Raw genomic sequence first — 23946 nt, forward strand, 5'->3', positions numbered from 1 at the left:
GGTGCGTGGAAAAAGGGTGTGTGCGTCGATTTCTCCTCAGCACACACGGACTCTTGCGTTGTTATTTTCAACGCGGGGAAGTCGTGCGTCGTTTTCCGGCGTGCAGACAGTCTCTTTTCGTGGATCGCAGGGATTACCAGATGTCCCGGGTCTGTGCGTGGATTTTCCTGCTTGTTTTCCGTCTGTGCGTCGTTCTGCGGGGCTGCGCGTCGAAATTACGATCTCACGGCAGGCGTTGCGTCGATTTCTCCTCTAGAGGTCGGTCGGCGTTGTCCTTGCGAAGCCGTGCGTTGGATTTTCGGTCGTCCCAAGAGCGTTGCGTCGATCAGCGTCGGTGTGCGGCGTTTTTCTCGCCGCGGAACAAGCTGTGCGTCGAAATTCACCAGTCAGCAGGATTTTGTATTACCATTCTGGCCATACTAAATATGACCTTCCTGCTCCTTTCAGATCAGCAGCTGCCACTTCAACAGTGTATGAGGGCAGCCCCAATGTTAGCCTATGAAGGGAGCAGGCCTCACAGTAGTGTAAAAACGAATTTAGGAGTTTTACACTACCAGGACATATAACTACACAGGTACATGTCCTGCCTTTTACCCACACAGCACCTTGCTCTAGGGGTTACCTAGGGCACACATTAAGGGTGACCTATATGTAGAAAGAGGGGAGTTCTACGCTTGGCAAGTACTTTTAAATGCCAAGTCGAGGTGGCAGTGAAACTGCACACACAGGCCTTGCAATGGCAGGCCTGAGACAAGGAAAAGGGGCTACTTAAGTGGGTGGCACAACCAGTGCTGCTGGCCCGCTAGTAGCATTTATTTTACCAGCCCTATACACATAAAGTGCCCCTTACTAGGGACTTATAAGTAAATTAATAGTCCAATCAGGTACGATTCAAGGTTACCATGTTTTAAGGGAGAGAGCATATGCACTTTAGCACTGGTTAGCAGTGGTAAAGTGCGCAGAGTCTAAAAACCAGCAAAAACAGTGTCCACAAAGTGGAGGGAGGGAGGCAAAAAGTTAGGGGTGACTACCCTAAGGCTGTCAGGTCTAACATGTGTCCCTCCCAGCTGAAAGTGGGGAGAGCTACACGACCTCCTGGGAGCTCTCATCGCTAAGGCGGAAGTACCTGGAGAGACCATCAGCATTGGCATGGTCAACCCCTGGGCGATGTTCCACTGTAAAGTCCATCCTCTGTAGGGAAATGGACACCTCAAGAGTTTTGGATTCTCACCCCTCATCTCCATGAGCCATCTGAGGGGCCTGTGGTCTGTCTGGACCCGGAAGTGAGTCCCAAACAGGTAGGGCCTTAGCTTCTTTAGTGCCCAGACCACAGCAAAAGGTTCTCTCTCAATAGCACTCCACCTCTGTTCCCGTGGTAATAGCCTTCTGCTAATAAAGACTACTGGTTGATCTCGGCCCTCCTCATTTAGCTGTGCTAGGACTGCCCCTATGCCATGCTCTAAAGCGTCTGTCTGCACGATAAATTCCTGGGAGTAGTCAGGGGCCTTGAGCACGGGGGCTGTGCACATGGCTTCCTTCAGGGCGTCAAAGGCTTTCTGACAAGCCTCTGTCCAATTCACCAACCTAGGTTGTTTCTTGGAAGTGAGCTCTGTCAAGGGTGATACAATGGTACGTTAGCCCTTGACAAATCTGCGGTAGTATCCTGTGAGGCCTAAAAAGGCTCTCACCTCAGTCTGCATTCGCGGTGGTTGCCAGGCCTTGATAGTTTCAATCTTGGCCTGGAGTGGCTGCACCTTGCCACCACCCACTAGGTGTCCCAAGTACACCACGGAACCCTGCCCAATCTGGCACTTACTAGCCTTGATGGTCAGGCCTGCCTGTTGCAGGGCCTGAAGCACCTCCTTGAGGTGAAGCAGGTGTTCCTCCCAGCTGGAACTGTAGACAGCTATGTCATCCAGGTAGGCTGCACAGAAGGCATCCTTGCCACCTAGGACCCCGTTAACCAACCGTTGGAAGGTAGCGGGGGCATTTTTCAATCCAAACGGCATCACCCGTTTGGACTGGTAATGGATTGGAACTGGTAATGGCCATCAGGGGTTGAAAAGGCGGGTCTTTCCTTAGCCCCCTCAGTCAGGGCGATCTGCCAGTACCCCGAAGTAAGATCAAACGTACTCAGGAACTTGGCAGCGCCCAGCCTTTCAACAAGCTCATCAGCTCGGAGGATGGGGTGAGCATCAGTCCGTGTGACTGAGTTGACACCCCGGTAGTCCACACAGAACTGGAGTTCTGGCTTCGCACCTGGGGCAGTAGCCTTAGGGACCAACACCACTGGGCTGGCCCAGGGACTACTGGATTTCTCAATAACCCCTAGAGTCAACATCTTGGAGACCTCCTCCTTGATGCTGGCCTTCACCTTATCCGACAACCTGTAAATTTTGTTCTTCACAGGGAGACTGTCACCGGTGTCAATATCATGAACACAGAGGTGGGTCAGTCCAGGAGTAAGGGAGAATAGGGGGGAGAACTGCTCCAACAGCTCATAGCAGTCTCCTCTCTGGTTTAGAGTCAGGGAGTCAGAAAGAATGACCCCTCTTACTGACCCATCACCTTCTTGGGCAGAGAGGAGGTCGGGGAGAGGTTCACTCTCCTCTTCCGTTCCTTCATCTGTGATCAGAAGCATGTTGATCTCCGACCTCTCACAGTGAGCCTTTAGTCGGTTCACATGGAACACCCTTAGGGGATTCCTAGGGGTTTGGAGGTCCACTAGGTAAGTGGCCTCCCCTTTCCGCTCCTTGATTTCAAATGGGCCAGACCAGCGGTCCTGGAGAGCTCTAGGCTCTACTGGCTCCATTACCCACACTTTGTCTCCAGGTTGAAACTCTACCAGGGTGGCCTTCTGGTCATACCAGTGTTTCATTACCTCTTGACTGGCCTCAAGGTTACTTTGGGCCTCTTTCCAGAAGCGGGTCATCTGGTTGCGGAGGGCCAACATGTAGCTGACCACGTCCTGAGGAGGTGCCTTTGGAGCTTTCTCCAATCCCTCCTTGACAATGCTTAAGGGTCCCCTGACAGGGTACCCATAGAGAAGCTCAAAGGGACTGAACCCTACCCCCCTCTGGGGGACCTCTCTGTAAGCAAAGAGAAGGCATGGTAAGAGGACGTCCCACTTACGCCTCATGGCCTCAGGGAGGCCACCAATCATGCCTTTCAGGGTCTTGTTGAATCTCTCCACAAGACCATTAGACTGGGGGTGATAGGGTGTGGTGAACTTGTAGGTTACACCACACGCATCCAACAGAGACTTCATGTATGCAGACATGAAGTTAGTGCCTCTGTCAGACACTATCTCCTTGGGGAATCCCACACGGGTAAATATCCCCATCAGAGTTCTGGTCACCACCGGTGCAGTTACGGTCCTCAGAGGGATTGCCTCTGGGTAACGGGTGGCATGGTCCACCAAAACCAGGATGAACCTGTTGCCTAAGGCAGTTTTGGGGTCCAAGGGACCAACAATGTCGATGCCCACCCTTTCAAAGGGGGTGCCAACGACAGGAAGTGGAATCAGGGGGCTTTTACCCCTTTTTCCTGCTTTACCACTGGCCTGGCAGGTAGGACAAGATCTGCAGAATTTATCTGAGTGTGTCCTCATTTTGGGCCAATAAAAGTGGGTGACAAGCCTGTTAAAGGTCTTGCGTTGCCCCAAATGTCCTGCCAGGGGAATGTCGTGAGCCAGACCCAGTAGGAAGGTTCGGTAACATTGGGGGACCACCAGCGTACGTGCTGCCCCAAAGGCCGGAACCTTACGCTCACTGTAGAGGAGATAATTCTCCCAGTATAGGTGGTGATCGCCAGAGGTGTCACCTGCCGCCTGGTTTGAGGCTTGTTTCCTCAGACCTTCTAGAGTGGGACATTCTTTCTGCGCCTTGCAGAATTCCTCCCTGGTGGGTCCACCCTCAACTTGCCAGCCAGCAAGCTCAGGTAAGTCACCTAGGGTGGCAATGTCTTCCCCAGTTGGCTCGGGAGCCTCCTCCTCAGGAGCCCTGTCAGCCACTGCGGGAACTTCTGGGGCCGGTTTCCCATGCCCCTGGTCCCTCCTCTTGGCCGCTCTCTGGGCCATCGTTCCAGGCTCCAGACGACCTTGACTTCCCTCTCGGTCAGCCATGGACCGTGTGGTCATGCAGAACCACTCAGGTAACCCTAACATCTCCAGGTGAGACTTGAGCTCCACTTCTTTCCAAGCAGTATGCTCAAGATCATTGCCTAACAGACAATCTACAGGCATGGCAGGACTCACAGCTACTTTTAGAGTACCCGAGACCCCCCCCCCACTCAAAAGGAACCAGAGCCACCGGTAGGTGACTCTCGCGATTGTCAGCGACTATGACCTGGTGGAATGTATTAGGTACTATCTGCTCTGTTGACACCAGCTGACTCTTGATAGTAGTCATACTGGCTCCTGTGTCACGCAGAGCCTCCACCTTCTGCCCATCAATGGTGACCCACTGCCGGTACTTGGAAGTATTTTTGGGCATGTGGACCTTGGGCACCATTTCTCCTTCTCCCAGGGACACTAGGGAAATCTCTACCTGTTCCCCAAAGCTATCTGGGTCCATCTCCCCCCGAGCGCTACACTAGTCAACCCAGGTGCCTGTCCGGTAGTGGACAGTGCCCTCTTGGGGCACTGGGGATTGCCTTTATAGTGACCATACTGGTAACACTCCATGCATTTGGGGTTAGGTTTCCCTGACCTGTCATATGTCCCTGGCTTTTTCCCAAATTTGGAAAAGGAAGGGTTGCCACCACCTCCCTGGGGATTCTTTTGGGGGCCTTTGGAGAGTTCCTTATCTGCAAGTTTATCTCCCCCCTCTTTCTTCTGTTGGGAACTCTGACCACCTTTGTGGGAGTCCCCCCCAGGTACCTTCTTGGACACTCTGGTGCTAACCCAGAGGTCTGCCTCCTCAGCAAGCTTCCTGGGATCAGTCAGCTTGCTGTCCACTAAGTGCAGGTGCAACTCTGTATAAGTAGTATTAAGCATATGCTCTCTTAGAATCAAGTCATATAAACCTTTATAATCAGCTACTTTGTTGCCCCGCACCCATCCATTCAGTGCCTTAGGGGGGAAGTCAAAGAAATCTACCCATGTTTGTGTGGTTTGTTTGGTGCTGTCCCTGAACCTCTGACGGTATCCCTCAGGGGTCAGCCCAAACTTGCCAAGTAAAATGGCTTTCTGAAGTGGGTATGTGTTTTGATCAGGTTGATCCAATGTGAGGAGTGTATCCCTCCCCAATGGCGGTACATAACCCCACATAGCTACCCCCCATTGCCCTTCAGGAACCTCATGAGCCCTTAGTGCAACTTCATAAGCAGCTAACCATTTATCTATGTCATCTCCCACCACAAAACTGGGCACCACATTTTTGGGTATACAAACCTTCTTTTCTCCAGCAGGTCCTGTCAGTATGCTGCCACCATTATTGCTGGATTCAGACTGTCTTGCCTTGATCTCCAGCTCCTTGAGACTCAGTTCATGAGCCAACAATAGTTTCTTTTCAGCCAAAGCTCTTTCAGCTTCCACCTGTTTGGCTGCTCTTTCAGCTTCCGCTTGTTTGGCTGCCCTTTCAGCTTCTGCTTGAATCTGTTTGGCTGTTCTTTCAGCTTCAATCTGTTTGGCTGCTCTTTCAGCCTCAGCTTGTTTGGCTTCTCTTTCTGCCCTTCTCTCCTCCTGTTGCACCTCAATTTTCAGTGTTGCCATTTGCAATTGGAACTCCCTTTCTTCTCTCCTTTCCTCTGCGGTCAGGCTTTGCACAGAGACACTGCTCGCTGGTCTGGAAGGGTGCACAATTGCAGTGGTAACACCATCCACAGATAGTGAAAATTCCTCTGAGGGGCAATTTTCTGGCTCCTCTTCCTCATCATCCTCTAAATGGGCTTCTGCCCAGGCCCTCAGCGCCACTTGAAAGTCCTCCTTTCTGGAGGCCCCTTGGGTGGGTACCCTCAATGCCCTGCAGAATCCTATTAGTTGTTTGACCGTATATGTATCCAACTGGACTAGGTCAAAGTCCCCTGTCTGAGACCCAGTCAGAGACATGTTGAGTGAGGATTTAGTTTTTGAAAATTGTCAGGAAAAAAAACGGATTTGCAAAAAGAGATAAAAACCAAGTTGACCTTCAACTGTGGGTAGGTAGTGAAATACTTAGCTACTGTATGTCACTGCACAAAAACAAGTCCTATCCTCACCGCTGATCACCAATGTTAGAAATGGGGTTTTTGGTTGGCAGTCAGGTTACCCCCTGTCCAAGCAAAAGTCCTCACCCTAGTCAGGGTAAGTCACACACAATCCAAGATTATCCTGTGCCCACTCTCTGGTAGCTTGGCACGAGCAGTCAAGCTTAACTTAGAAGGCAATGTGTAAAGTATTTGTGCAATAAATCATACAATACCACCATATAGCACCACAAAAATACACCACACAGTGTTTAGAAAAATATATAATATTTATCAGGATAATTGTAGGTCAAAAAGAATAAAGTTGCAATGGGAAATTGTAGAGATATCACTGGAAAATGATATAAAGTGTCTTAAGTCTTTAGAATATAAACAAAGTCTCTTTCAAGCACAAGTACCTGGCTTAGCGTGGAAAAATCTCCTCGGAGGGCCACAAAAGAAGAGGTGCGTGGAAAAAGGGTGTGTGCGTCGATTTCTCCTCAGCACACACGGACTTGCGTCGTTATTTTCCACGCGGGGAAGTCGTGCGTCGTTTTCCAGCGCGCGGACAGTCTCTTTTCGTGGATCGCGGGGATTACCAGATGTCCCGGGTCTGTGCGTGGATTTTCCTGCTTGTTTTCCGGCTGCGCGTCGCTCTGCGGGGCTGCGCGTCGAAATTACGATCTCACGGCAGGCGTCGCGTCGATTTCTCCTCTAGAGGTCGGGCGGCGTTGTCCTTGCGAAGCCGTGTGTCGGATTTTCGGTCGTCCCAAGAACGTCACGTCGATCAGCGTCGGTGTGCGGCGTTTTTCTCGCCGCGGAACAAGCTGTGCGTCGAAATTTTCGGCGCACGGAGCGTCCAAGTGAAAGAGGGAAGTCTTTTTGGTCCTGAGACTTCAGGGAACAGGAGGCAAGCTCTATCCAAGCCCTTGGAGAGCACTTTCACAGCCAGACAAGAGTTCAGCAAGGCAGCAGGCCAACAGCAAGGCAGCAGTCCTTTGTAGAAAGCAGACAGGTGAGTCCTTTGACCAGCCAGGCAGTTCTTCTTGGCAGGATGTAGTTTCTGGTTCAGGTTTCTTCTCCAGCAAGTGTCTGATGAGGTAGGGCAGAGGCCCTGTTTTAAATCCAAATGTGCCTTTGAAGTGGGGGAAACTTCAAAGAGTGGCTAAGAACTGCACCAGGTCCCCTTTCAGTTCAATCCTGTCTGCCAGGGTCCCAGTAGGGGGTGTGGCAGTCCTTTGTGTGAGAGCAGGCCCTCCACCCTCCCAGCCCAGGAAGACCCATTCAAAATGCAGATGTATGCAAGTGAGGCTGAGTACCCTGTGTTTGGGGTGTGTCTGAGTGAATGTACAAGGAGCTGTCAACCAAGCCCAGCCAGACGTGGATTGTAAGGCACAGAAGGATTTAAGTGCAAAGAAATGCTCACTTTCTAAAAGTGGCATTTCTAGAATAGTAATATTAAATCCGACTTCACCAGTCAGCAGGATTTTGTATTACCATTCTGGCCATACTAAATATGACCTTCCCGCTCCTTTCAGATCAGCAGCTGCCACTTCAACAGTGTATGAGGGCAGCCCCAATGTTAGCCTATGAAGGGAGCAGGCCTCACAGTAGTGTAAAAACGAATTTAGGAGTTTTACACTACCAGGACATATAACTACACAGGTACATGTCCTGCCTTTTACCCACACAGCACCTTGCTCTAGGGGTTACCTAGGGCACACATTAAGGGTGACTTATATGTAGAAAAAGGGGAGTTCTAGGCTTGGCAAGTACTTTTAAATGCCAAGTCGAGGTGGCAGTGAAACTGCACACACAGGCCTTGCAATGGCAGGCCTGAGACAAGGAAAAGGGGCTACTTAAGTGGGTGGCACAACCAGTGCTGCTGGCCTGCTAGTAGCATTTAACTTACCAGCCCTATGCACATAAAGTGCACCTTACTAGGGACTTATAAGTAAATTAATAGTCCAGTCAGGTATGATTCAAGGTTACCATGTTTTAAGGGAGAGAGCATATGCACTTTAGCACTGGTTAGCAGTGGTAAAGTGCGCAGAGTCTAAAAACCAGCAAAAACAGTGACCACAAAGTGGAGGAAGGCAGGCAAAAAGTTAGGAGTGACTACCCTAAGGATGTCAGGTCTAACATGTGTCCCCCCCAGCTGAAAGTGGGGAGAGCTACCCTACCTCCTGGGATCTCTCATCGCTAAGGCGGAAGTACCTGGAGAGACCATCAGCATTGGCGTGGTCAACCCCTGGGCGATGTTCCACCGTAAAGTCCATCCCCTGTAGGGAAATGGACCACCTCAAGAGTTTTGGATTCTCACCCCTCATCTCCATGAGCCATCTGAGGGGCCTGTGGTCTGTCTGGACCTGGAAGTGAGTCCCAAACAGGTAGGGTCTTAGCTTCTTTAGTGCCCAGACCACAGCAAAAGTTTCTCTCTCAATAGCACTCCACCTCTGTTCCCGTGGTAATAGCCTTCTGCTAATAAAGACTACCAGTTGATCTCGGCCCTCCTCATTTAGCTGTGCTAGGACTGCCCCTATGCCATGCTCTGAAGCGTCTGTCTGCACGATAAATTCCTGGGAGTAGTCAGGGGCCTTGAGCACGGGGCGTGCACATGGCTTTCTTCAGGGCGTCAAAGGCTTTCTGACAAGCCTCTGTCCAATTCACCAACCTAGGTTGTTTCTTGGAAGTGAGCTCTGTCAAGGGTGATACAATGGTACCATAGCCCTTGACAAATCTGCGGTAGTATCCTGTGAGGCCTAAAAAGGCTCTCACCTCAGTCTGCGTTCACGGTGGTTGCCAGGCCTTGATAGTTTCAATCTTGGCCTGGAGTGGCTGCACCTTGCCACCACCCACTAAGTGTCCCAAGTACACCACGGAACCCTGCCCAATCTGGCACTTACTAGCCTTGATGGTCAGGCCTGCCTGTTGCAGGGCCTGAAGCACCTCCTTGAGGTGAAGCAGGTGTTCCTCCCAGCTGGAACTGTAGACAGCTATGTCATCCAGGTAGGCTGCACAGAAGGCATCCTTGCCACCTAGGACCCCGTTAACCAACCGTTGGAAGGTAGCGGGGGCATTTTTCAATCCAAACGGCATCACCCGGAACTGGAAATGGCCATCAGGGGTTGAAAAGGCGGATCTTTCCTTAGCCCCCTCAGTCAGGGCGATCTGCCAGTACCCCGAAGTAAGATCAAACGTACTCAGGAACTTGGCAGCGCCCAGCCTGTCAACAAGCTCATCAGCTCGGGGGATGGGGTGAGCATCAGTCCGTGTGACTGAGTTGATACCCCGGTAGTCCACACAGAACCGGAGTTCTGGCTTCGCACCTGGGGCAGTAGCCTTAGGGACCAACACCACTGGGCTGGCCCAGGGACTACTGGATTTCTCAATAACCCCTAGAGTCAACATCTTGGAGACCTCCTCCTTGACACCTTATCCGACAACCTGTAAATTTTGTTCTTCACAGGGAGACTGTCACCGGTGTCAATATCATGAACACAGAGGTGGGTCAGTCCAGGAGTAAGGGAGAACAGGGGGAGAACTGCTCCAACAGCTCATAGCAGTCTCCTCTCTGGTTTAGAGTCAAGGAGTCATAAAGAATGACCCCGCTTACTGACCCATCACCTTCTTGGGCAGAGAGGAGGTCGGGGAGAGGTTCACTCTCCTCTTCCATTCCTTCATCTGTGACCAGAAGCATGTTGATCTCCGACCTCTCACAGTGAGCCTTTAGTCGGTTCACATGGAGCACCCTTAGGGGATTCCTAGGGGTTTGGAGGTCCACTAGGTAAGTGGCCTCCCCTTTCCGCTCCTTGATTTCAAATGGGCCAGACCAGCGGTCCTGGAGAGCTCTAGGCTCTACTGGCTCCATTACCCACACTTTGTCTCCAGGTTGAAACTCTACCAGGGTGGCCTTCTGGTCATACCAGTGTTTCATTACCTCTTGACTGGCCTCAAGGTTACTTTGGGCCTCTTTCCAGAAGCGGGTCATCTGGTTGCGGAGGGCCAACATGTAGCTGACCACGTCCTGACGGGGTGCCTTTGGAGCTTTCTCCAATCCCTCCTTGACAATGCTTAAGGGTCCCCTGACAGGGTACCCATAGAGAAGCTCAAAGGGACTGAACCCTACCCCCCTCTGGGGGACCTCTCTGTAAGCAAAGAGGAGGCATGGTAAGAGGACGTCCCACTTACGCCTCATGGCCTCAGGGAGGCCACCAATCATGCCTTTCAGGGTCTTGTTGAATCTCTTCACAAGACCATTAGACTGGGGGTGATAGGGTGTGGTGAACTTGTAGGTTACACCACACGCATCCCACAGAGACTTCATGTATGCAGACATGAAGTTAGTGCCTCTGTCAGACACTATCTCCTTGGGGAATCCCACACGGGTAAATATCCCCATCAGAGTTCTGGTCACCACCAGTGCAGTTACGGTCCTCAGAGGGATTGCCTCTGGGTAACGGGTGGCATGGTCCCCCAAAACCAGGATGAACCTGTTGCCTAAGGCAGTTTTGGGGTCCAAGGGACCAACAATGTCGATGCCCACCCTTTCAAACGGGGTGCCAACGACAGGAAGTGGAATCAGGGGGCTTTTACCCCTTTTTCCTGCTTTACCACTGGCCTGGCAGGTAGGACAAGATCTGCAGAATTTATCTGAGTGTGTCCTCATTTTGGGCCAATAAAAGTGGGTGACAAGCCTGTTAAAGGTCTTGCCTTGCCCCAAATGTCCTGCCAGGGGAATGTCGTGAGCCAGACCCAGTAGGAAGGTTCGGTAACAGTGGGGGACCACCAGCGTACGTGCTGCCCCAAAGGCCGGAACCTTACGCTCACTGTAGAGGAGATCATTCTCCCAGTATAGGTGGTGATCACCAGAGGTGTCACCTGCCGCCTGGTTTGAGGCTTGTTTCCTCAGACCTTCTAGAGTGGGACATTCTTTCTGCGCCTTGCAGAATTCCTCCCTGGTGGGTCCACCCTTAACTTGCCAGCCAGCAAGCTCAGGTAAGTCACCTAGGGTGGCAATGTCTTCCCCAGTTGGCTCGGGAGCCTCCTCCTCAGGAGCCCCGTCAGCCACTGCGGGAACTTCTGGGGCCGGTTTCCCATGCCCCTGGTCCCTCCTCTTGGCAGCTCTCTGGGCCATCGTTCCAGGCTCCAGACGCCCTTGACTTCCCTCTCGGTCAGCCATGGACCGTGTGGTCATGCAGACCCACTCAGGTAACCCTAACATCTGCAGGTGAGACTTGAGCTCCACTTCTTTCCAAGCAGTATGCTCAAGATCATTGCCTAACAGACAATCTACAGGCATGGCAAGACTCACAGCTACTTTTAGAGTACCAGAGACCCCCCCCCACTCAAAGGAAACCAGAGCCACCGGTAGGTGACTCTCGCGATTGTCAGCGACTATGACCTGGTGGAATGTATTAGGTACTATCTGCTCTGTTGACACCAGCTGACTCTTGATAGTAGTCATACTGGCTCCTGTGTCACGCAGAGCCTCCACCTTCTGCCCATCAATGGTGACCCACTGCCGGTACTTGGAAGTATTTTTGGGCATGTGGACCTTGGGCACAATTTCTCCTTCTCCCAGGGACACTAGGGAAATCTATACCTGTTCCCCAAAGCTATCTGGGTCCATCTCCCCCCGAGCTCTACACTAGTCAACCCAGGTGCCTGTCCGGTAGTGGACGGTGCCCTCTTGGGGCACTGGGGATCGCCTTTATAGTGACCATACTGGTAACACTCCATGCATTTGGGGTTAGGTTTCCCTGACCTGTCATATGTCCCTGGCTTTTTCCCAAATTTGGAAAAGGAAGGGTTGCCACCCCCTCCCTGGGGATTCTTTTGGGGGCCTTTGGAGAGTTCCTTATCTGCAAGTTTATCTCCCCCCTCTTTCTTCTGTTGGGAACCCTGACCACCTTTGTGGGAGTCCCCCCCAGGTACCTTCTTGGACACTCTGATGCTAACCCAGAGGTCCGCCTCCTCAGCAAGCTTCCTGGGATCAGTCAGCTTGCTGTCCACTAAGTGCTGGCGCAACTCTGTATAAGTAGTATTAAGCATATGCTCTCTTAGAAACAAGTCATATAAACCTTTATAATCAGCTACTTTGTTGCCCCGCACCCATCCATTCAGTGCCTTACTGGAGAAGTCAAAGAAATCTACCCATGTTTGTGTGGTTTGTTTGGTGCTGTCCCTGAACCTCTGACGGTATCCCTCAGGGGTCAGCCCAAACTTGCCAAGTAAAATGGCTTTCTGAAGTGGGTATGTGTATTGATCAGGTTTATCCAATGTGAGGAGTGTATCCCTCCCCAATGGCGTGTACATAACCCCACATAGCTACCCCCCATTGCCCTTCAGGAACCTCATGAGCCCTTAGTGCAACTTCATAAGCAGCTAACCATTTATCTATGTCATCTCCCACCACAAAACTGGGCACCACATTTTTGGGTATACGAACCTTCTTTTCTCCAGCAGGTCCTGTCAGTATGCTGCCACCATTATTGCTGGATTCAGACTGTCTTGCCTTGATCTCCAGCTCCTTGAGACTCAGTTCATGAGCCAACAATAGTTTCTTTTCAGCCAAAGCTCTTTCAGCTTCCACCTGTTTGGCTGCTCTTTCAGCTTCCGCTTGTTTGGCTGCCCTTTCAGCTTCTGCTTGAATCTGTTTGGCTGTTCTTTCAGCTTCAATCTGTTTGGCTGCTCTTTCAGCCTCAGCTTGTTTGGCTTCTCTTTCTGCCCTTCTCTCCTCCTGTTGAGCCTCAATTTTCAGTTTCGCCATTTGTAATTGGAACTCCCTTTCTTCTCTCCTTTCCTCTGCGGTCAGGCTTTGCACAGAGACACTGCTCCCTGGTCTGGAAGGGTGCACAATTGCAGTGGTAACACCATCCACAGATAGTGAAAATTCCTCTGAGGGGCCATTTTCTGGCTCCTCTTCCTCACCATTCTCTAAATGGGCTTCTGCCCAGGCCCTCAGCGCCACTTGAAAGTCCTCCTTTCTGGAGGCCCCTTGGGTGGGTACCCTCAATGCCCTGCAGAATCCTATTAGTTGTTTGACCGTATATGTATCCAACTGGACTAGGTCAAAGTCCCCTGTCTGAGACCCAGTCAGAGACATGTTGAGTGAGGATTTAGTTTTTGAAAATTGTCAGGAAAAAAAACGGATTTGCAAAAAGAGATAAAAACCAAGTTGACCTTCAACTGTGGGTAGGTAGTGAAATACTTAGCTACTGTATGTCACTGCACAAAAACAAGTCCTATCCTCACCGCTGATCACCAATGTTAGAAATGGGGTTTTTGGTTGGTAGTCAGGTTACCCCCTGTCCAAGCAAAAGTCCTCACTCTAGTCAGGGTAAGTCACACACAATCCAAGATTATCCTGTGCCCACCCTCTGGTAGCTTGGCACGAGCAGTCAGGCTTAAATTAGAAGGCAATGTGTAAAGTATTTGTGCAATAAATCATACAATGCCACCATATAGCACCACAAAAATACACCACACAGTGTTTAGAAAAATATATAATATTTATCAGGATAATTGTAGGTCAAAAAGAATAAAGTTGCAATGGGAAATTGTAGAGATATCACTGGAAAGTGATATAAAGTGTCTTAAGTCTTTAGAATATAAACAAAGTCTCTTTCAAGCACAAGTACCTGGCTTAGCGTGGAAAAATCTCCTCAGAGGGCCACAAAAGAAGAGGTGCGTGGGAAAAGGGTGTGTGCATCGATTTCTCCTCAGCACACACGGACTTCCGTCGTTATTTTCCACGCGGGGAAGTCGTGCGTCGTTTTCCAGCGCGCGGACAGTCTCTTTTCGTGGATCGCGGGGATTACCAGATGTCCCGGGTCTGTGCGTGGATTTTCCTGCTTGTTTTCCGGCTGCACGTCGTTCTGCGGGGCTGCGCGTCGTAATTACGATCTCACGGCAGGCGTCGCGTCGATTTCTCCTCTAGAGGTCGGTCGGCGTTGTCCTTGCGAAGCCGTGCGTCAGATTTTCGGTCGTCGCAAGAGCGTTGCGTCGATCAGCGTCGGTGTGCGGCGTTTTTCTCGCCGCGGAACAAGCTGTGCGTCGAAATTTTCGGCGCACGGAGTGTCCAAGTGAAAGAGGGAAGTCTTTTTGGTCCTGAGACTTCAGGGAACAGGAGGCAAGCTCTATCCAAGCCCTTGGAGAGCACTTTCACAGCCAGACAAGAGTTCAGCAAGGCAGCAGGCCAACAGCAAGGCAGCAGTCCTTTGTAGAAAGCAGACAGGTGAGTCCTTTGACCAGCCAGGCAGTTCTTCTTGGCAGGATGTCGTTTCTGGTTCAGGTTTCTTCTCCAGCAAGTGTCTGAAGAGGTAGGGCAGAGGCCCTGTTTTATACCCAAATGTGCCTTTGAAGTGGGGGAGACTTCAAAGAGTGGCTAAGAAGTGCACCAGGTCCCCTTTCAGTTCAATCCTGTCTGCCAGGATCCCAGTAGGGGGTGTGGCAGTCCTTTGTGTGAGAGCAGGCCCTCCACCCTCCCAGCCCGGGAAGACCCATTCAAAATGCAGATGTATGCAAGTGAGGCTGAGTACCCTCTGTTTGGGGGGTGTCTGAGTGAATGTACAAGGAGCTGTCAACCAAGCCCAGCCAGACGTGGATTGTAAGGCACAGAAGGATTTAAGTGCAAAGAAATGCTCACTTTCTAAAAGTGGCATTTCTAGAATAGTAATATTAAATCCGACTTCACCAGTCAGCAGGATTTTGTATTACCATTCTGGCCATACTAAATATGACCTTCCTGCTCCTTTCAGATCAGCAGCTGCCACTTCAACAGTGTATGAGGGCAGCCCCAATGTTAGCCTATGAAGGGAGCATGCCTCACTGTAGTGTAAATACGAATTTAGGAGTTTTACACTACCAGGACATATAACTACACAGGTACATGTCCTGCCTTTTACCCACACAGCACCTTGCTCTAGGGGTTACCTAGGGCACACATTAAGGGTGATTTATATGTAGAAAAAGGGGAGTTCTAGGCTTGGCAAGTACTTTTAAATGCCAAGTCGAGGTGGCAGTGAAACTGCACACACAGGCCTTGCAATGGCAGGCCTGAGACAAGGAAAAGGGGCTACTTAAGTGGGTAGCACAACCAGTGTTGCTGGCCCGCTAGTAGCATTTAATTTACCAGCCCTATGCACATAAAGTGCACCTTACTAGGGACTTATAAGTAAATTAATAGCCCAATCAGGTATGATTCAAGGTTACCATGTTTTAAGGGAGAGAGCATATGCACTTTAGCACTGGTTAGCAGTGGTAAAGTGCGCAGAGTCTAAAAACCAGCAAAAACAGTGTCCACAAAGTGGAGGGAGGCAGGCAAAAAGTTAGGGGTGACTACCCTAAGGCTGTCAGGTCTAACATGTGTCCCCCCCCAGCTGAAAGTGGGGAGAGCTACCCGACCTCCTGGGAGCTCTCATCGTTAAGGCGGAAGTACCTGGAGAGACCATCAGCATTGGCATGGTCAACCCCTGGGCGATGTTCCACTGTAAAGTCCATCCCATGTAGGGAAATGGACCACCTCAAGAGTTTTGGATTCTCACCCCTCATCTCCATGAGCCATCTGAGGGGCCTGTGGTCTGTCTGGACCCGGAAGTGAGTCCCAAACAGGTAGGGTCTTAGCTTCTTTAGTGCCCAGACCACAGCAAAAGGAACTCTCTCAATAGCACTCCACCTCTGTTCCCGTGGTAATAGCCTTCTGCTAATAAAGACTACCGGTTGATCTCGGCCCTCCTCATTTAGCTGTGCTAGGACTGCCCCTATGCCATGCTCTGAAGCGTCTGTCTGCACAATAAATTCCTGGGAGTAGCCAGGGGGGGCCGTGCACATGGCTTTCTTCAGGGCGTCAAAGGCTTTCTGACAAGCCTCTGTCCAATTCACCAACCTAGGTTGTTTCTTGGAAGTGAGCTCTGTCAAGGGTGATACAATGGTACCATAGCCCTTGACAAATCTGCGGTAGTATCCTGTGAGGCCTAAAAAGGCTCTCACCTCAGTCTGCGTTCGTGGTGGTTGCCAGGCCTTGATAGTTTCAATCTTGGCCTGGAGTGGCTGCACCTTGCCACCACCCACTAGGTGTCCCAAGTACACCACGGAACCCTGCCCAATCTGGCACTTACTAGCCTTGATGGTCAGGCCTGCCTGTTGCAGGGCCTGAAGCACCTCCTTGAGGTGAAGCAGGTGTTCCTCCCAGCTGGAACTGTAGACAGCTATGTCATCCAGGTAGGCTGCACAGAAGGCATCCTTGCCACCTAGGACCCCGTTAACCAACCGTTGGAAGGTAGCGGGGGCATTTTTCAATCCAAAAGGCATCACCCGGAACTGGTAATGGCCATCAGGGGTTGAAAAGGCGGATCTTTCCTTAGCCCCCTCAGTCAGGGCGATCTGCCAGTACCCCAAAGTAAGATCAAACATACTCAGGAACTTGGCAGCGCCCAGCCTGTCAACAAGCTCATCAGCTCGGTGGATGGGGTGAGCATCAGTCCCTGTGACTGAGTTGAGACCCCAGTAGTCCACACAGAACCGGAGTTCTGGCTTCGCACCTGGGGCAGTAGCCTTAGGGACCAACACCACTGGGCTGGCCCAGGGACTACTGGATTTCTCAATAACCCCTAGAGTCAACATCTTGGAGACCTCCTCCTTGATGCTGGCCTTCACCTTATCCGACAACCTGTAAATTTTGTTCTTCACAGGGAGACTGTCACCGGTGTCAATATCATGAACACAGAGGTGGGTCAGTCCAGGAGTAAGGGAGAACAGGGGGGAGAACTGCTCCAACAGCTCATAGCAGTCTCCTCTCTGGTTTAGAGTCAGGGAGTCAGAAAGAATGACCCCGCTTTCTGACCCATCACCTTCTTGGGCAGAGAGGAGGTCGGGGAGAGGTTCACTCTCCTCTTCCGTTCCTTCATCTGTGATCAGAAGCATGTTGATCTCCGACCTCTCACAGTGAGCCTTTAGTTGGTTCACATGGAGCACCCTTAGGGGATTCCTAGGGGTTTGGAGGTCCACTAGGTAAGTGGCCTCCCCTTTCCGCTCCTTGATTTCAAATGGGCCAGACCAGTGGTCCTGGAGAGCTCTAGGCTCTACTGGCTCCATTACCCACACTTTGTCTCCAGGTTGAAACTCTACCAGGGTGGCCTTCTGGTCATACCAGTGTTTCATTACCTCTTGACTGGCCTCAAGGTTACTTTGGGCCTCTTTCCAGAAGCGGGTCATCTGGTTGAGGAGGGCCAACATGTAGCTGACCACGTCCTGAGGGGGTGCCCTTGGAGCTTTCTCCAATCCCTCCTTGACAATGCTTAAGGGTCCCCTGACAGGGTACCCATAGAGAAGCTCAAAGGGACTGAAACCTACCCCCCTCTGGGGGACCTCTCTGTAAGCAAAGAGAAGGCATGGTAAGAGGACGTCCCACTTACGCCTCATGGCCTCAGGGAGGCCACCAATCATGCCTTTCAGGGTCTTGTTGAATCTCTCCACAAGACCATTAGACTGGGGGTGATAGGGTGTGGTGAACTTGTAGGTTACACCACACGCATCCCACAGAGACTTCATGTATGCAGACATGAAGTTAGTGCCTCTGTCAGACACTATCTCCTTGGGGAATCCCACACGGGTAAATATCCCCATCAGAGTTCTGGTCACCACCGGTGCAGTTACGGTCCTCAGACGGATTGCCTCTGGGTAACGGGTGGCATGGTCCACCAAAACCAGGATGAACCTGTTGCCTAAGGCAGTTTTGGGGTCCAAGGGACCAACAATGTCGATGTCCACCCTTTCAAAGGGGGTGCCAACGACAGGAAGTGGAATCAGGGGGCTTTTACCCCTTTTTCCTGCTTTACCACTGGCCTGGCAGGTAGGACAAGATCTGCAGAATTTATCTGAGTGTGTCCTCATTTTGGGCCAATAAAAGTGGGTGACAAGCCTGTTAAAGGTCTTGCCTTGCCCCAAATGTCCTGCCAGGGGAATGTCGTGAGCCAGACCCAGTAGGAAGGTTCGGTAACATTGGGGGACCACCAGCGTACGTGCTGCCCCAAAGGCCGGAACCTTACGCTCACTGTAGAGGAGATAATTCTCCCAGTATAGGTGGTGATCGCCAGAGGTGTCACCTGCCGCCTGGTTTGAGGCTTGTTTCCTCAGACCTTCTAGAGTGGGACATTCTTTCTGCGCCTTGCAGAATTCCTCCCTGGTGGGTCCACCCTCAACTTGCCAGCCAGCAAGCTCAGGTAAGTCACCTAGGGTGGCAATGTCTTCCCCAGTTGGCTCGGGAGCCTCCTCCTCAGGAGCCCCGTCAGCCACTGCGGGAACTTCTGGGGCCGGTTTCCCATGCCCCTGCTCCCTCCTCTTGGCCGCTCTCTGGGCCATCGTTCCAGGCTCCAGACGACCTTGACTTCCCTCTCGGTCAGCCATGGACCGTGTGGTCATGCAGAACCACTCAGGTAACCCTAACATCTCCAGGTGAGACTTGAGCTCCACTTCTTTCCAAGCAGTATGCTCAAGATCATTGCCTAACAGACAATCTACAGGCATGGCAGGACTCACAGCTACTTTTAGAGTACCAGAGACCCCCCCCCCACTCAAAAGGAACCAGAGCCACCGGTAGGTGACTCTCGCGATTGTCAGCGACTATGACCTGGTGGAATGTATTAGGTACTATCTGCTCTGTTGACACCAGCTGACTCTTGATAGTAGTCATACTGGCTCCTGTGTCACGCAGAGCCTCCACCTTCTGCCCATCAATGGTGACCCACTGCCGGTACTTGGAAGTATTTTTGGGCATGTGGACCTTGGGCACCATTTCTCCTTCTCCCAGGGACACTAGGGAAATCTCTACCTGTTCCCCAAAGCTATCTGGGTCCATCTCCCCCCGAGCGCTACACTAGTCAACCCAGGTGCCTGTCCGGTAGTGGACAGTTCCCTCTTGGGGCACTGGGGATTGCCTTTATAGTGACCATACTGGTAACACTCCATGCATTTGGGGTTAGGTTTCCCTGACCTGTCATATGTCCCTGGCTTTTTCCCAAATTTGGAAAAGGAAGGGTTGCCACCACCTCCCTGGGGATTCTTTTGGGGGCCTTTGGAGAGTTCCTTATCTGCAAGTTTATCTCCCCCCTCTTTCTTCTGTTGGGAACCCTGACCACCTTTGTGGGAGTCCCCCCCAGGTACCTTCTTGGACACTCTGGTGCTAACCCAGAGGTCTGCCTCCTCAGCAAGCTTCCTGGGATCAGTCAGCTTGCTGTCCACTAAGTGCTGGTGCAACTCTGTATAAGTAGTATTAAGCATATGCTCTCTTAGAATCAAGTCATATAAACCTTTATAATCAGCTACTTTGTTGCCCCGCACCCATCCATTCAGTGCCTTAGGGGGGAAGTCAAAGAAATCTACCCATGTTTGTGTGGTTTGTTTGGTGCTGTCCCTGAACCTCTGACGGTATCCCTCAGGGGTCAGCCCAAACTTGCCAAGTAAAATGGCTTTCTGAAGTGGGTATGTGTTTTGATCAGGTTGATCCAATGTGAGGAGTGTATCCCTCCCCAATGGCGGTACATAACCCCACATAGCTACCCCCCATTGCCCTTCAGGAACCTCATGAGCCCTTAGTGCAACTTCATAAGCAGCTAACCATTTATCTATGTCATCTCCCACCACAAAACTGGGCACCACATTTTTGGGTATACAAACCTTCTTTTCTCCAGCAGGTCCTGTCAGTATGCTGCCACCATTATTGCTGGATTCAGACTGTCTTGCCTTGATCTCCAGCTCCTTGAGACTCAGTTCATGAGCCAACAATAGTTTCTTTTCAGCCAAAGCTCTTTCAGCTTCCACCTGTTTGGCTGCTCTTTCAGCTTCCGCTTGTTTGGCTGCCCTTTCAGCTTCTGCTTGAATCTGTTTGGCTGTTCTTTCAGCTTCAATCTGTTTGGCTGCTCTTTCAGCCTCAGCTTGTTTGGCTTCTCTTTCTGCCCTTCTCTCCTCCTGTTGCACCTCAATTTTCAGTTTTGCCATTTGCAATTGGAACTCCCTTTCTTCTCTCCTTTCCTCTGCGGTCAGGCTTTGCACAGAGACACTGCTCGCTGGTCTGGAAGGGTGCACAATTGCAGTGGTAACACCATCCACAGATAGTGAAAATTCCTCTGAGGGGCCATTTTCTGGCTCCTCTTCCTCATCATCCTCTAAATGGGCTTCTGCCCAGGCCCTCAGCGCCACTTGAAAGTCCTCCTTTCTGGAGGCCCCTTGGGTAGGTACCCTCAATGCCCTGCAGAATCCTATTAGTTGTTTGACCGTATATGTATCCAACTGGACTAGGTCAAAGTCCCCTGTCTGAGACCCAGTCAGAGACATGTTGAGTGAGGATTTAGTTTTTGAAAATTGTCAGGAAAAAAAACGGATTTGCAAAAAGAGATAAAAACCAAGTTGACCTTCAACTGTGGGTAGGTTGTGAAATACTTAGCTACTGTATGTCACTGCACAAAAACAAGTCCTATCCTCACCGCTGATCACCAATGTTAGAAATGGGGTTTTTGGTTGGCAGTGAGGTTACCCCCTGTCCAAGCAAAAGTCCTCACCCTAGTCAGGGTAAGTCACACACAATCCAAGATTATCCTGTGCCCACTCTCTGGTAGCTTGGCACGAGCAGTCAAGCTTAACTTAGAAGGCAATGTGTAAAGTATTTGTGCAAAAAACATACAATACCACCATATAGCACCACAAAAATACACCACACAGTGTTTAGAAAAATATATAATATTTATCAGGATAATTGTAGGTCAAAAAGAATAAAGTTGCAATGGGAAATTGTAGAGATATCACTGGAAAATGATATAAAGCGTCTTAAGTCTTTAGAATATAAACAAAGTCTCTTTCAAGCACAAGTACCTGGCTTAGCGTGGAAAAATCTCCTCGGAGGGCCACAAAAGAAGAGGTGCGTGGAAAAAGGGTGTGTGCGTCGATTTCTCCTCAGCACACACGGACTTGCGTCGTTATTTTCCACGCGGGGAAGTCGTGCGTCGTTTTCCAGCACGCGGACAGTCTCTTTTCGTGGATCGTGGGGATTACCAGATGTCCCGGGTCTTTGCGTGGATTTTCCTGCTTGTTTTCCGGCTGCGCGTCGTTCTGCGGGGCTGCGCGTCGAAATTACGATCTCACGGCAGGCGTCGCGTCGATTTCTCCTCTAGAGGTCGGGCGGCGTTGTCCTTGCGAAGCCGTGTGTCGGATTTTCGGTCGTCCCAAGAACGTCACGTCGATCAGCGTCGGTGTGCGGCGTTTTTCTCGCCGCGGAACAAGCTGTGCGTCGAAATTTTCAGCGCACGGAGCGTCCAAGTGAAAGAGGGAAGTCTTTTTGGTCCTGAGACTTCAGGGAACAGGAGGCAAGCTCTATCCAAGCCCTTGGAGAGCACTTTCACAGCCAGACAAGAGTTCAGCAAGGCAGCAGGCCAACAGCAAGGCAGCAGTCCTTTGTAGAAAGCAGACAGGTGAGTCCTTTGACCAGCCAGGCAGTTCTTCTTGGCAGGATGTAGTTTCTGGTTCAGGTTTCTTCTCCAGCAAGTGTCTGATGAGGTAGGGCAGAGGCCCTGTTTTATATCCAAATGTGCCTTTGAAGTGGGGGAAACTTCAAAGAGTGGCTAAGAACTGCACCAGGTCCCCTTTCAGTTCAATCCTGTCTGCCAGGGTCCCAGTAGGGGGTGTGGCAGTCCTTTGTGTGAGAGCAGGCCCTCCACCCTCCCAGCCCAGGAAGACCCATTCAAAATGCAGATGTATGCAAGTGAGGCTGAGTACCCTGTGTTTGGGGTGTGTCTGAGTGAATGTACAAGGAGCTGTCAACCAAGCCCAGCCAGACGTGGATTGTAAGGCACAGAAGGATTTAAGTGCAAAGAAATGCTCACTTTCTAAAAGTGGCATTTCTAGAATAGTAATATTAAATCCGACTTCACCAGTCAGCAGGATTTTGTATTACCATTCTGGCCATACTAAATATCACCTTCCCGCTCCTTTCAGATCAGCAGCTGCCACTTCAACAGTGTATGAGGGCAGCCCCAATGTTAGCCTATGAAGGGAGCAGGCCTCACAGTAGTGTAAAAACGAATTTAGGAGTTTTACACTACCAGGACATATAACTACACAGGTACATGTCCTGCCTTTTACCCACACAGCACCTTGCTCTAGGGGTTACCTAGGGCACACATTAAGGGTGACTTATATGTAGAAAAAGGGGAGTTCTAGGCTTGGCAAGTACTTTTAAATGCCAAGTCGAGGTGGCAGTGAAACTGCACACACAGGCCTTGCAATGGCAGGCCTGAGACAAGGAAAAGGGGCTACTTAAGTGGGTGGCACAACCAGTGCTGCTGGCCTGCTAGTAGCATTTAATTTACCAGCCCTATGCACATAAAGTGCACCTTACTAGGGACTTATAAGTAAATTAATAGTCCAATCAGGTATGATTCAAGGTTACCATGTTTTAAGGGAGAGAGCATATGCACTTTAGCACTGGTTAGCAGTGGTAAAGTGCGCAGAGTCTAAAAACCAGCAAAAACAGTGACCACAAAGTGGAGGAAGGCAGGCAAAAAGTTAGGGGTGACTACCCTAAGGATGTCAGGTCTAACATGTGTCCCCCCCAGCTGAAAGTGGGGAGAGCTACCCTACCTCCTGGGATCTCTTATCGCTAAGGCGGAAGTACCTGGAGAGACCATCAGCATTGGCGTGGTCAACCCCTGGGCGATGTTCCACCGTAAAGTCCATCCCCTGTAGGGAAATGGACCACCTCAAGAGTTTTGGATTCTCACCCCTCATCTCCATGAGCCATCTGAGGGGCCTGTGGTCTGTCTGGACCTGGAAGTGAGTCCCAAACAGGTAGGGTCTTAGCTTCTTTAGTGCCCAGACCACAGCAAAAGTTTCTCTCTCAATAGCACTCCACCTCTGTTCCCGTGGTAATAGCCTTCTGCTAATAAAGACTACCAGTTGATCTCGGCCCTCCTCATTTAGCTGTGCTAGGACTGCCCCTATGCCATGCTCTGAAGTGTCTGTCTGCACGATATATTCCTGGGAGTAGTCAGGGGCCTTGAGCACGGGGCGTGCACATGGCTTTCTTCAGGGCGTCAAAGGCTTTCTGACAAGCCTCTGTCCAATTCACCAACCTAGGTTGTTTCCTGGAAGTGAGCTCTGTCAAGGGTGATACAATGGTACCATAGCCCTTGACAAATCTGCGGTAGTATCCTGTGAGGCCTAAAAAGGCTCTCACCTCAGTCTGCGTTCGCAGTGGTTGCCAGGCCTTGATAGATTCAATCTTGGCCTGGAGTGGCTGCACCTTGCCACCACCCACTAAGTGTCCCAAGTACACCACGGAACCCTGCCCAATCTGGCACTTACTAGCCTTGATGGTCAGGCCTGCCTGTTGCAGGGCCTGAAGCACCTCCTTGAGGTGAAGCAGGTGTTCCTCCCAGCTGGAACTGTAGACAGCTATGTCATCCAGGTAGGCTGCACAGAAGGCATCCTTGCCACCTAGGACCCCGTTAACCAACCGTTGGAAGGTAGCGGGGGCATTTTTCAATCCAAACGGCATCACCCGGAACTGGTAATGGCCATCAGGGGTTGAAAAGGCGGATCTTTCCTTAGCCCCCTCAGTCAGGGCGATCTGCCAGTACCCCGAAGTAAGATCAAACGTACTCAGGAACTTGGCAGCGCCCAGCCTGTCAACAAGCTCATCAGCTCGGGGGATGGGGTGAGCATCAGTCCGTGTGACTGAGTTGATACCCCGGTAGTCCACACAGAACCGGAGTTCTGGCTTCGCACCTG

This window comes from Pleurodeles waltl, chromosome 9, assembly GCF_031143425.1.
Source record: "Pleurodeles waltl isolate 20211129_DDA chromosome 9, aPleWal1.hap1.20221129, whole genome shotgun sequence".
NCBI lineage: Eukaryota > Metazoa > Chordata > Amphibia > Caudata > Salamandridae > Pleurodeles > Pleurodeles waltl.